Source organism: Equus przewalskii, chromosome 27 (assembly GCF_037783145.1).
Source record: "Equus przewalskii isolate Varuska chromosome 27, EquPr2, whole genome shotgun sequence".
Taxonomy (NCBI): Eukaryota; Metazoa; Chordata; class Mammalia; order Perissodactyla; family Equidae; genus Equus; species Equus przewalskii.
The window spans coordinates 36,731,330-36,743,631 of NC_091857.1; the positions used below are offsets into that span (position 1 = coordinate 36,731,330).

The 12,302-nt window shown below is 50.6% G+C and overlaps 1 long non-coding RNA gene across 1 annotated transcript; it reads right to left on the reverse strand.

Moving 5' to 3' along the window:
* Positions 1-6,327: 6,327 nt before the first annotated feature.
* LOC139079941 (uncharacterized) lies at positions 6,328-11,910 on the reverse strand. Its single transcript, XR_011533991.1, has 5 exons — positions 11,715-11,910; positions 10,819-11,128; positions 7,523-7,698; positions 6,942-7,057; positions 6,328-6,641 (listed from the first exon to the last, which is right to left on the reverse strand). It is a non-coding gene; the product is annotated as an uncharacterized lncRNA (long non-coding RNA).
* Positions 11,911-12,302: the final 392 nt, after the last annotated feature.

Sequence of the window (12,302 nt, forward strand, 5' to 3'; positions counted from 1 at the left end):
AAGCTAAAAACTGAGCAGACCAAAAACTCCTGACTCCGCCTAGTTACTCTCACAGAATTAATCCAAACTTGGCTTTCACTGTAGTCATTTTGAACATCCCTACGTATTATGTCTTGCACGCGCACACACACACACACACACACGCACTCTTTCGCAAAAGCCCTATGCAGCCACTTCTTGAATTACGGGTGGGGAAAGTGCAGGAAAGGGCATGGGCATGGGGTGAGAAATCCCTCCAGAAACGCAGATTCCTTCCCGTCCCCCAGCCTCCCCCTCCAAACAGCTCATGGTGGAAAAAAGAAATTTAAAATTGTGTCTGCATATGAAACCTCTCAAGAGTGAAAAGAGAAAACAAGGGGTTTTTTTTCCCTCTATATAGTGTGAAGTTGGCTCAGAAAGAAATTTGAGAAAAATCTGTGTCCGTCTGCCACCCGGCCTTCAGTCAGCCGAACGTTGCTCAGTCAGGGTAAGCGAAGCCGAAGAAATAATGGAAAAGCGCAGAAAACTTCATCCCAACCCACACTGCTGATCATTTTCCAAAACAGCGTTCTTGCCAAATGGGCTTTTGGCTTCATCCTCTTGCTGCTTTCTTGCTCATTGCTTAGAAGAGGCGTTTTGGCAGGAAAAGGAATCCACGGTGTGAGTCTGACGTGACATTCCCGTTCTGATGGAGACAACGGCATGGGAAACAAACACTGAGAAACAGGTAGGGCTCACCTAGTGTTCTCTTTGCAAGGCGTTTCCGCCCCAAACACCTGTCCTCTTGTCACCCAGTCATCCGGGCAGCTGCCTCTCAGCCCCACGCTGCCTACAGCCAGCTGCTTGCTCCCTATACCCATTTTACAAACTCACGTGTTTAGGGCTTATGGTGAGCCTGGCACTATTCTAAGTGCCTCGTGTATATGAACTACACATATACAGTCTGGAAGGCTGACATTATTACTATGTCCATTTCACAGATAAGGAGTCTGAGGCTCAAGTTAAGGAATTCGCCCAAGGCCACACAGCTGGCAGACAGACGGCTGAGCCAGGATTCCTAGCGAGACCTCTGCTCCAGATCCATCCACGTGCTCCACGCACACACGGAGCTCTTTTGACCTTGAGGTGGGGGACCAGCCTGCATCTCATCGCTCCAGAGCCCAAGGTGGCCAAGGAGCTGGTCTGGTCACCCTTCTGCTGATGGAAAGGAATTAGAAGGTAAGTCTCCAGAACCTTCTGCACCCAGCGCCTTTCAGAACCAAGTCTCTCCTATTTGTCCTTTAAACTGGGGGGCAGGGATCCCAGAAGGAGATTTTTCTGGCTACTTTAAACCAAGACACATGTGTCAAGGAGCTGCTGTGTGCCAGGTTCTACCACGCTAGTCATTCTAAGAAGTCCGAGTCGATGCTCCTCTCCTTGCTTTGTTCTGAGGACCGTTTGACAGACTAGCCTGGAGTGGGATCTGCGTGTCTGGGAGCCAGCAAGGTTTTCCCAGCGCACTTTGAACCCTAAAGGCTGGCAGTAGGTCATGTACAGAACATCAGGAAGACACAGTCTCCAACGACCTTGGTCTTAGTGCTGTTGGTCACCACTAACATTTGCTTTGTGGATAATTTCGATATTTATTTGGTTATAAATGCCCGCCTGTTTCCCAAATAGCTAGCTGTCAGCCCCAGGGCATTGTGACCTTAGAAACTTGATGTGGAAAAGCAAACCAAGGGAGATGGTTGGCTGTGGCTTCATTCAGAGAAAAGAGAAGAGGAACCTATAGTCCAGATGTATCCAAGGCACTTCCGGAAACAAAGAGGGATGGGAGAGAGCTCCAAGTCTGGAAAATAAGCATGGCCTCATGCTCAGAAGGGCTGGGAGCTGTCCAGTACAACCTCTGCCCAGTGGGGCAGACCTCTGCCAGGACAAGTGGCCCAAGATGTAAGGAGAGAGCCCTGGACAACAAACCAAAAGACAGAGAGTCACGTGACGTGGGTGGCTTTGGATCAATTGTGTGCAAATTTTTTCGACCACAGAGTCTCCTCTTCCAAAGAAATCTTACTCAGAAGCCTACCTACACCTGCCAGCAGGAGGAGAGATTGCCCTCACTGATCCAGAAGTTTCAGGACCAGAAGCCACCAGACAACATTTCAGCCTCTGCCATACGGGATCTTTTCTTTCCCACAAACCCAGAAACCCCTGCCTCACCCAGATGCTGGGGTCGGTTGGTCAAAGGGGCAGGAGCGTGTTACACACCTCTGGCACTAGTGTTTGGGGCCTGAGACATTGGCCAGGCTGGCCCTGCTTCAAGGCAGTACAGATTCTCACACCCTTTACACTTTCCCCGGGACCGACATGGGGGCCCAGAACTGCCCCCCAAGTCAGGGTTCTTGTATGAATGTTCTAGAGCTGTGAGAACAAAGCACCACAAATTGAGCGGCTTAAACTACAGAAATGTCCTGTTTCACAGTTCCGGGGGCCGGAAGTCCAAGGTCAAGGTGTGGGCAGGGCTCATCCCTTCTAGGGCCATGAGGGAGAAGCTGTTCCATCCTGTCTCCCAGCCTCTGGATTCACTGGCAATCTCTGATGCTCCTTGGCTTGTAGACACATCATCCTAATCTCTGCCTCCATCTTCACATGGCGTTCTCCCTGTGTGTGTGTCGGTGTCCGATTTACCCTTTTATAAGGACACCAGTTATACTGGATCAGGTGCCATCCTAATGACCCCATCTAACTAATTACATCTGTAGCCACCCTATTGCCAAATAAGGTCACATTCACAGGTCCTGGGGGTTAGGCCTTCAACATAGAGATTTTCCAGGAGATGCAGTACAACCCCTAACAGTTCTTCCTCAACTTTAGGGCAGGTCTAACCAAGGCAATGCAGCCCAACTTTCTTACTGCATTTCAGGAGCCAAGGGACAAAGGCTTCTTTTCCTCTTCCTTAATATACATGTTAAAAAGCAAGAAGCTTAGTTTCTAGATAAATAGGGACCCCCTCTGTTCCCCCTGGCTGGGAATGGAACACACAGACTTTCACGGGAGCTTCATTGAGAGCAATAGTCACTGTCACAGCCTGATAACTCCACCTCCTTCCTCAGTGAAAGTGAAATGATGGCACGCTTGGGGGGCTCTCCAAGACTTCCAGGAGAATTTGGCCAAGGGTCTTCCTTTAAAAGCCCAATGTGGGAAACTGATATAAGGGGGAGGTTCCTGGGGAAGGAGGGAGGGGGCAGTGGAGCATTTCATTGTAGAATAATCCCCACGCCTCCCACGCCAGCCCTCTGCCAACTTCCCAGGACCCCTGGAGGCAAAGGTGGGCTTCATTGTCTGTAAGGTCCCTCTAGTTGAAGCATCAGTGTTGGGCCCTCACAGAGAGTCTGGCTACCTGCTGCCGGAGTCTGGAGGGCTTCATGGGGCTCCTCCAGGGGTGGAGGGTGTTGCTTCAACAGAGGCAGGCCTGACTCCATCGATGCCCCCACCCATCCTGGGCTGCCCTGGAGCCACAGCACAGCTTCCCTCTTCATGACCTTCACTCCAAGTCCCACTGCAGACTCCTGGAGACAGCCGCAGGGACACACTGCAGGGACAGCCATGGCTGTAAGAGTTGGGCCAGGAATGTCACCGCCCTGCCCTGGAGTGAGCAAGTCCTTCTGGTGATCTCCTCCATGTAATTGGCCTAAGGGCTTTGCCTAGTTTTTGACAAGTCAACCCCAACTGCATGACTTAGAGGCCAGTAACGCCTTCTACAATATCCTAGCCTGACAGGTGATGCAAAGCGCTTACAGGTCACGAGGAAGGCATTCCCCAGTGTGTAAATTAGGAAAGCTTGGATGTGCGTTGACTGCCTGGGGCCACGAGGGAACCATGTCTGCCCTAAAATTGTTCATTGAATCACAACACTGCGAATTGCACTGCCACCGTCATGTGCCAAACCTGACATCAGAACAGAGGGCCAAATGCCTTTCCAGTGTCGTCATAAATGGGCAATAGTGACACAGTTGTCCGAAGGGCTTCCGTCTGTGGGTGCTGAAATCAGGTCTAGAACCTTCCAGCCCCCAGCTCGCATCATCTCCATCTCCTAGTCTCCCAGCCCACATAGCTTGGCACTGTGGAGAAGAATTCAATCAGATGTTTGGTTAAACATCCAGATCTTTCTCCTTCCATTTAACCACAGTAACGACCATGACATCTGATGCACCAGGACTGTCAGTCTAAAAGCAAACGTTTTCTGAATTTCCCCTTTTGCACACAATGAAACACAGAGTGGACCAGTCACGTTGGTACTGACAGTTTTTTGAGTCACAGAATAGATTGTGACCTTTGTGAGTGTCCTTGGGCCTCAGGCTAATGAGGTGGGAAGACAGGGCGGAGGAAGCGAGGTGGGGTTGGGGGAGCCCTCATTCTGGGCCTGTGTGCCATGCTTCCTGGCGACAGCACATCGTGTCTTGCTGTTCCACAGTAGGGAGGACTATCGTGTAGATGCACCAAAGAGGAAACTGAGGGCCAGAGAGGGCAAGAAATGACCCAAAGTCCCTCAGCTCAGGGAAGTGGTGGCGCCAGCATGGCTCCGAGGCTTGTTGGCTTCCAAGTCTGTGCCCTTTCTGGGACACCAAACTGCCATTTATAACTCAATGCTGAAAGCATTCGCTCCTCCAGACCTTTATAAAAACGAACCCAGCAAGTCAGCGGTGCCTCCAGAAAGCAATGTTCACTCTTCACATCTACCTAGGCAGGAACGGGGAGCAAACCCACACAGGACATCGCGATGAAACGCAGGTTAATGCTTCCCGGAGAAATGTGACTGCAGGGTCATTATGTGGGAAAATAAACAGTGGACAGCTGAAGTTTTAAAAAAAAATCCTAGTGATTGCAGTTTGGAGATTGATGGCATAAAGGAAGCTGGGCTGATGATCAGGACAAGGTGACAAGGGTATTTCAGAGAGGACACTGAGAAAGGTGACAGCGAGGCCTGCTGCTGGTGTCGGCGGAGCAGGCAGCTCTGGCAGGTGGAGGTGACATAGATATTTCCAATAGCAAAGCACTCAGAGATCACTGAGGAAACATCAGAGAAGAAAGTATGTCCAGTCACAAAACTGGTTTTTCTGGGTTTTCCTTACATCTCAAAGTGAGCTCGGGAGCCTGGGGATAAAGCAGGCCCTCCAGCCTAAGTCAGCAAGGACCAGTTAAGATGACCCCCACCGGTCACCAGCTGGACTCGCCCAGGACTCTTGCTGAAGTCTCCTCCTTATTTTCCACCGTCTTCCCTCATTCCTTCCCCAATCCCGGGTGTGTCTGGGATCCAGCAGCCATCACTCCTGTTTTTACCTTGGCTTCCTCCCTGAGCTAATCTTCTGGGCTCCTGAGCACAGGCGCGGCTCTTCAGGGCCCCACAGGGGTTCCTGGGCTTGCTGGGGGTCCTCATCTGCTGAGCCTACAGCGGACACGCCCACCCCGAGGGCCCCGTCCCTCCGCCGGGAGCTCACAGCACACGGGGCTCTGTGACACTCTGGGTGGACAGGACATCAAGGTCACTGTCCAGTAAAAGGGGCCGTATTGCTGAGACAATTCCCCCACCGGGGCTTCAAGTAGGAAAACCAGTCACAATGATTCCCTCCTTTAGGCTCAAATCATCAAATTATGTGGCTGCTCTCATTTATCCTTCAGAAAAGTTGTCCAGAAAGGTTCTTTCTCCAGGTCACGAGGTGAGTCCAGCCAGGCTGCATTCTGCCACCAGCCTTGTCCCCAGGGCCACGCCAGGGACAATGGAACCACCCAAGACTGTGCCTGTCAATCTATCAGCTTCCGTGGAACAAACTGGAGAAAAGAGTGTGAAATACTAGTGGAAGGTGTGTGCTGAGGGTCAGAGAAGGGATTGAGTCCTGCAGGACATCTGAAAAACGAGCATTGAAGGGGGCGTCTTGGGATGGCTGCATTTGGCGGTGGGAGAATATACACATGTGCACTCTTGGTTTTTGTATCTACATCCAGAAACCATAATTTTAGGAAAGAAATTGATGTCTGCAGTAGAAAAAGTCAGAAAATCTAAACTCCAATTCTAGCTGTGCTATGTACTAGTTATTTGTGACTCCAAACAAATCGTTTAGCTCACGTAAGCCTCGGTTTCCTCAGTACATAAACTAGAGGTAATAACCCTCGCCCCTCCTACCTCGAAAGATTGCAGAGACAATCCAGTTACATTGTGAATCGAATGTGGGCTTTTTAAAAACAGAAAACACAGTAAAAATGCAAGGTATTTATTCTTACCCTGCGGTAAAGAGAAAATGAGAGTAAATGGTGTTATTATATTCACATTCGACTCCCAGGTTTTGTGATGGTAAAGAAGTAGTGTAGATTATATAACCCCCTAAAAAGCTTTATTGTATATTGGTCAACAACAACAAAAATCTTTTTTTCAAATATGTGATGTCTCAAAAAAGCCAAATGCATACCATAACCTAATACATGCATCTTTAGAAAAATAACCTAGAATCTACCCATTTTCCCGTGTCTATTGTGAGGAGTGAAGGGCGTCGTGCAGCTGAAACCTTCTTGGAACCCTGGAAAGCAATTCCTGTAGCGGTTGTCATTGCTGTCATTGGTGGTGTCAGCTGGGAGGCAGCATCGTGGCGGGTTGAGTGCCACCAGAAGGGGATTAATAACCCCACTGGAGGCTGAGGAAAGATGAGGATGGGGAGATGGGGTGACAATCATGAGAGGGAGGAAGGTGGAAAAGAATGAAGGGGGACAGAGTGCACAGAGGTTCCCCAGACAGGAGAGGGGCCCTCCCTGGACCCTGATGGATACCACTAGCTGAGTAGGGGACCTCCCTGGGCAGCGGACAGGAGCACCAGGAGCCCCTGGCCCAGCAAAGGTCATGAAACAGAAGGAGTTTTGAGACACCCGGCCTACCTCAGAAAACACTATCAAGCCATTAGGTCAAAATCCTAAAACTTGGTCTTTGTCCTACTTACTTTGTGATCTGTGAGCCCGCAGCTGCCAAAACTTGTCAGCCCTCTCGCTATTTTCAATGGATCCGACTCTGCTAGATGAATGCAATTACAGTGTCACCTTTATATTCTGGAACACCCTGCCAGGAGAGGATAATGAAGCAAGTGACACCAGAGAGAGCTGTGGGGCCAGCCGACACGGCCCCTAGGAGCTGGTGACTTGGACTATTCCTGAGGGCGGGGGCAGGACGAGCTGCTGGGCTTCCCCAGGGGCTGTCTCTTCTGCAAGAGCCCTTACTCTCCCTCAGGGTCCTGCTGGGCTGGGAGGTCAAAGCTGCTCACTCCAAAAGGTCAATGGATCGTTATTAATCAGCATGATAAGACTGGTATTTCGATAGGGCTCTGAGCCAGGAGTTAAACAAAGCAGATGAGGCCTTCCCAGAACTCAGTGTGGACTGCACAACCCTAAGGGTCCTCGCGGACTGTGCTAGGAATGGCACCCCCTAGGGCTGTCCAATCCTAACAGGCTCCATCCTGAGCTGGGTCTGGAAGTTCGGCTCCTATAGGCTCAGGTGGCTGGGGATGGAGAATGACCCTGTGCACACCTGTGAGTGGGGAGTTCGGGGGGGTCGCTGCTGAGGGAGGAAGGAAAATCAGCAGCTTCGTAGGAGATGTGGAATCCTTTCTTCATCTCAAGCCTGTTCTCCAGGATTCACGTTCCTTGGCCGCTAGCTTCTGGGAATTTCCTCACTTGTCTGGAAATACTCGCTCTCTGTTGTTCCTTGAAAACAAAGAACAGTAATATAAGGAAAATCCTTTCATTACCTGGTACAGTGCTACACAGGGACACAAGGAAGGGGGGATAAAAGCTGGGGCTTGTAGTAGCGAACAAAGCCGGATTCATTGACTCTGCTGAAAGAAATGCACACAGCAGACAAACCAACATACGTCTTTTTTTTTTCTTTTTCAGAATATTCCAGCCAGAAAAAAAAAAAAGTTTAATTCAGGGGGAGGAAAAATCAGTCGGGGACTGAACTTATCCAAACTGATCTGCTCTGCGCATCCATATTTAAGAAGGACCCCCAAGCATAATCCCCCCGCCTGGGGAAGCTGTGGACCCTGCAGAAAGAGAACATTTGCCACAAAAGGGATTTCCCAGGATGGACCTGCTCATAAACTGGCCCAGGTGTCACTTAAGCTATTTTCAACTGTTTCTGCCATTCTGAAGGTGGATTGCAGACAAGAACCTGGAGAGCATTCAGCCGTGGAGACCAAACCTGCAAGCTAAAGAGACAGTGCCAGAACTGCCCAACTGGCAGGCCCTTCCAAGGCCCTTGTCCACCCAGTGTTTGGGAAAGGGAGAGAAGCATTTGCAGACAAAACATGGCCCAAGGTTTATACATTCTTATCGGGGGTAGATTCATCTTGGACAAACAAACACTGTTCATTTCCCGTGTACTCAAGGGATTTCATGCAAGTTCAATGGCAGAGCTGCTATTGCTGAAATGGGACTGGGAGCGGGCTGCAGATTTGGGGGCAGGACTGGACCTCTCCTCTGCAGGGCAAATGGGGCGGCTTCTCCGTAGGTTCTCATCCCCAGGGAGACTCGTGTTCCAAACCACGACCCCAAGTGCCCAGAGGAGGTCAGAGCAACCGTCCCCGCTGATGCTCTTGGCAGAACCGTCTTTCTTTTTATTCTGGAGGCGCCTGCCGGTTGGAGTACTGGGTGGAGCCAAGGGAAAACCTGCGCCAGCACTCTGAGAGCATAGCCTATAACCCATCAATGGACTGTCGGCTTGTGTGCCCGTGTGATGTGTGTGTGTATGGTATGTGGTGTGGTGGGTATGAGTGTGTGGTGTGGCGTGTGTGTGACATGATGTGTGTGTATGACATGGTGTGTGTGGTGTTTGTGGTGTGTGATATGGTGTGTGTGGTATGTGTGGTGTGTGTGGTGTGGAGTGATGTGTGCATGTGAGGGAGGAGGGCAGGGGTGCCCGTGGACAGGGTGGTGGGGAGCCCCACGTGCGTTAGGACATGGGAGCACTTCTCAGACAGAAGGATGGACCGAGCCCCCCTGGCACTCTGTCGGGGAAACAGCCCGGTCCTTTCCGGCAACCCGAGGAGGGTGGGAGCAGGCCGGCAGGAACCGAGGCCGGCCCTGCAGAAGCACCAGCCTTCGAGGCAGCAATGAGGAAGGGACCTTCGCTGCAGTGGGAGCTGGGATGCACGCAAAGCTCCTGTCACTCTGGCAGAGCTCCAGAGAGTTGTAGTGAAGCCTGTGATGATATTGTTAATCGTGCCCTACATTACTGCGATTTTAATCTTGTACAATTTCATGCAGTAAATATTTTACTCAGGTGTTGGAATAGTCTATTCTTCCTATCCTCTAGAGATGCACGGTAAGAAAGCCCTGAGGCTTTAAGCCTGTAGAGGATTCTATATCATGTCTAATACTCTCAGATACAAAGTCAGCTCACACCTGTTACCTACCCACCACTTCCTCTCCAGGCTGCTTCCTAACCCTTTGCTCCCCAGTTTCCTCTCCTGTGAAATGGGGTGGATGGTTTAGGAATGTCATAACAAAGGTAAAGCGTCTAAACCTGTGTATACAGGGAGCGCCCAATAAGTGTTAGCCAGCCTCCCCAGCTGGTCTCCGCTGGGCCCTGGGCAGGTTCTCTGCTCCCCCTGAGATGCTTGGGCCTGAGGTTCTGCAGTCAGTAGGCCTGGTTGATAGAAGACATCCACGGCAGTGAACCTCAGACAGTGCGAAGGATAAAAAGGAAGAAGAAAGAGAAGGATGGAGGCTGGGAGGGCGGAGGAAGGAAGGAAGGCTGGAAGAAGACAAAGCAGAGGAGGGTAAGGGCGGGGAAGAAAATGCCCAGGGCCAGAGTCAGGAGAAAGGGAGCTGGCTGCAATTAGAAATGGAGACGCTGAGCAAGGCTCGCAGGAAGTGAGGGAGTGCACTTCTGTCCAGAGGCAGAGCATTCCGGAGGGAACAGGCAGCCAGGAGGCCCTAAGGGCGCAGCACACTTGCGCATCCCCTGGAACAGCATCGAGGCTGCGCACCTGAGAGGGTGGAGGGGCGCTGTAGGGATCACAGAGGGCCTGGCAGGTCCCTGTTAGACATGGTTCCTATGGGAACCATTGCAAGATTTGAACAGAGGAGTGACAGTGTGACATATTTTAACAGGACCACTGTGGCAACTGGGCAGAGAACCAGACAGTGAGGACAGGAGTGGTGGCCAGACCAGCGAGGAGGCTAGGGCAGGTGGGAGATGACGGTGATTAGGACCAGGTGGCAGTGGAGGAGTAAGAAGTGGGTGGTCAGCTTCTGGCTAATTTTGAAGGTAGTGCCGGATGACTCCCGACAATTAGACGCAGGGTGTGATGGAAAGAAGAGTAGAGGATGCCTCCTGAATTTGTGGCCTGAACAACTAGAAGGAAAGGTGGGATATTCATTGAGGCGGGGGAGACGGCAGGTAGAAGATTTGGGGGGAGAGTGAGGGTAATAAAGCCGAAGTTCCATTTTGATCATGTTGAATTTGAGATATCCATTAGAAATCCCAGCGGATTATCAAGGACGCAGAACATACAGTCATAGCGCGGGTCGATGAGAAGAGCGCTGAGCTGGTACTACAAACTGGCAGGATATTTCAAGCCGTGATTCTGGATGAGACCCCACAGGGCACAGGAAACCACCAAGGACTGCTCCTGGGCATTTCTGACACTAAGGGGTCGAGGAGGGAGGAACCAGAACCTGAGAAGTAGAGACTCAAGAGGAGAGAGGAAAACCAGGAGAGAGAGATGGCGAAGAAATCAGGAGAAAAGAGAAAAAAAGTGAGCAGCCAGCCCTGGATCGAGTGCGGCTGAGGGCTCAGGTCACACACAACCGAGGACTCACCGACTCCATTCCGGGGCTCCGAGCCAAACATTATTTTCATGTCCTTGACTGTCCTTCCTTGGGTTGTGCAATCCCATCCCCAGGGTTCACACTTGGTTTCCATCAAGGGACTCCATCAAGTTCAATGTCCAATGTGGTGACAACAGGGACTCTAGGATGTGAGCTGATTTATTTAGCCTCGAGCTTCGAGTACATAATGCCCCAGCCCAAGGTTATCACAAGGAGTTAGAAAAATAAAAACACTGGAGCCATCACATTCCCAGGCAGAAGGAAAGGCGGGTTGCCATGTTCATAAACAGAAAGCGGCAGGCTGCAAGAGCGCAGGGAGAAGGCAAGATTGTTTCCATTTCAGGGGGGCAGTGTTACTGTTCTGCACCTTCACCAAGGACGGATACATTAGAGTATTTTCTTTCAAAACCAAATTAAAGCCTCACCTAAATGGAAGTCACCTAAAAATATCGATGAAGGAAAAGTCTAAAGAAATATGTTGCCCCAAATTCTTCCTAAAGTTATGGGGTGGGTCCATTCCTCCAGCCCAGGGGTCCAGCATCTCCTCCACCTACGATGGGGCAGGTTCCTTAGCTTCTCCAGGTCTCAGAGCCCTCACGTGTCAATTAGGATTGATAATGCCCCCTGCCCACAGTTCCTTAAGGATTAAATGAGATAAAGTGTTTGAGGGCCTGGCATATGGCAGCTGATAAATAGCAACCATTATAAAGGTGATTGTCTGGCTTTAAATAAACTTCAGGAGAAGATAAGTTTCTATCAGAGGTCCTCCTCCCTCAACCCCCAGAAAGTCCCAAAGGCCAGTCCTGACAGCGCCCATCTGCCCTCTCTGACCCAAACCCCAACTGCCCCTAGTGACTCTTAAGGGAGGGTTTCCCCCAGGAGAGCACCTGTCTGTAAGAGACTGCTGGGGACCTTTTCTCTTCATCGTCGTACAAGGAAGCACAGCCCTTTGCAGGAGTTCCGAGGGCAGAAGGGAGCTCCAAAGTACAGTGTAGGCTTGTGACTCAAATCCCATGCCAGCGGTTGCAAAGCTAACAGCTGCCACCCCACTGTGTACACAGGCCTACATCCTGCTCTTTGCCCCGAGGGAGAATTTTCACGTGGTTTCCTGTTAGCTCTGGACTAGGTCCCCACCCACCTGAGGGAGTGAAGCCCCAACCTCCTAGAAACAGCAAATAAACTCCACCCTCCCAACCCAACCCAACCCAACCCAGGTCAGCAGGTTCCATTTGTATAGCTCACTCAGGGACAGGACACACCCAACTCCTCCCCTGGGTCTTTACAAAGGTTTTTCCCTCCACAGGACTCCACAGGGGTACAGGTTTGTCACTGGGGCGTGGAATGTCACTATTGCAAACCCAGAATAGTGCATTGAAAGGTGTTTATATTTTATATAAAATTTATAATTTTATAATTTTTATAAATTTATATTCTATATTTTATAGTGCATTATAAGTTTTTATAAAGGCTTAACT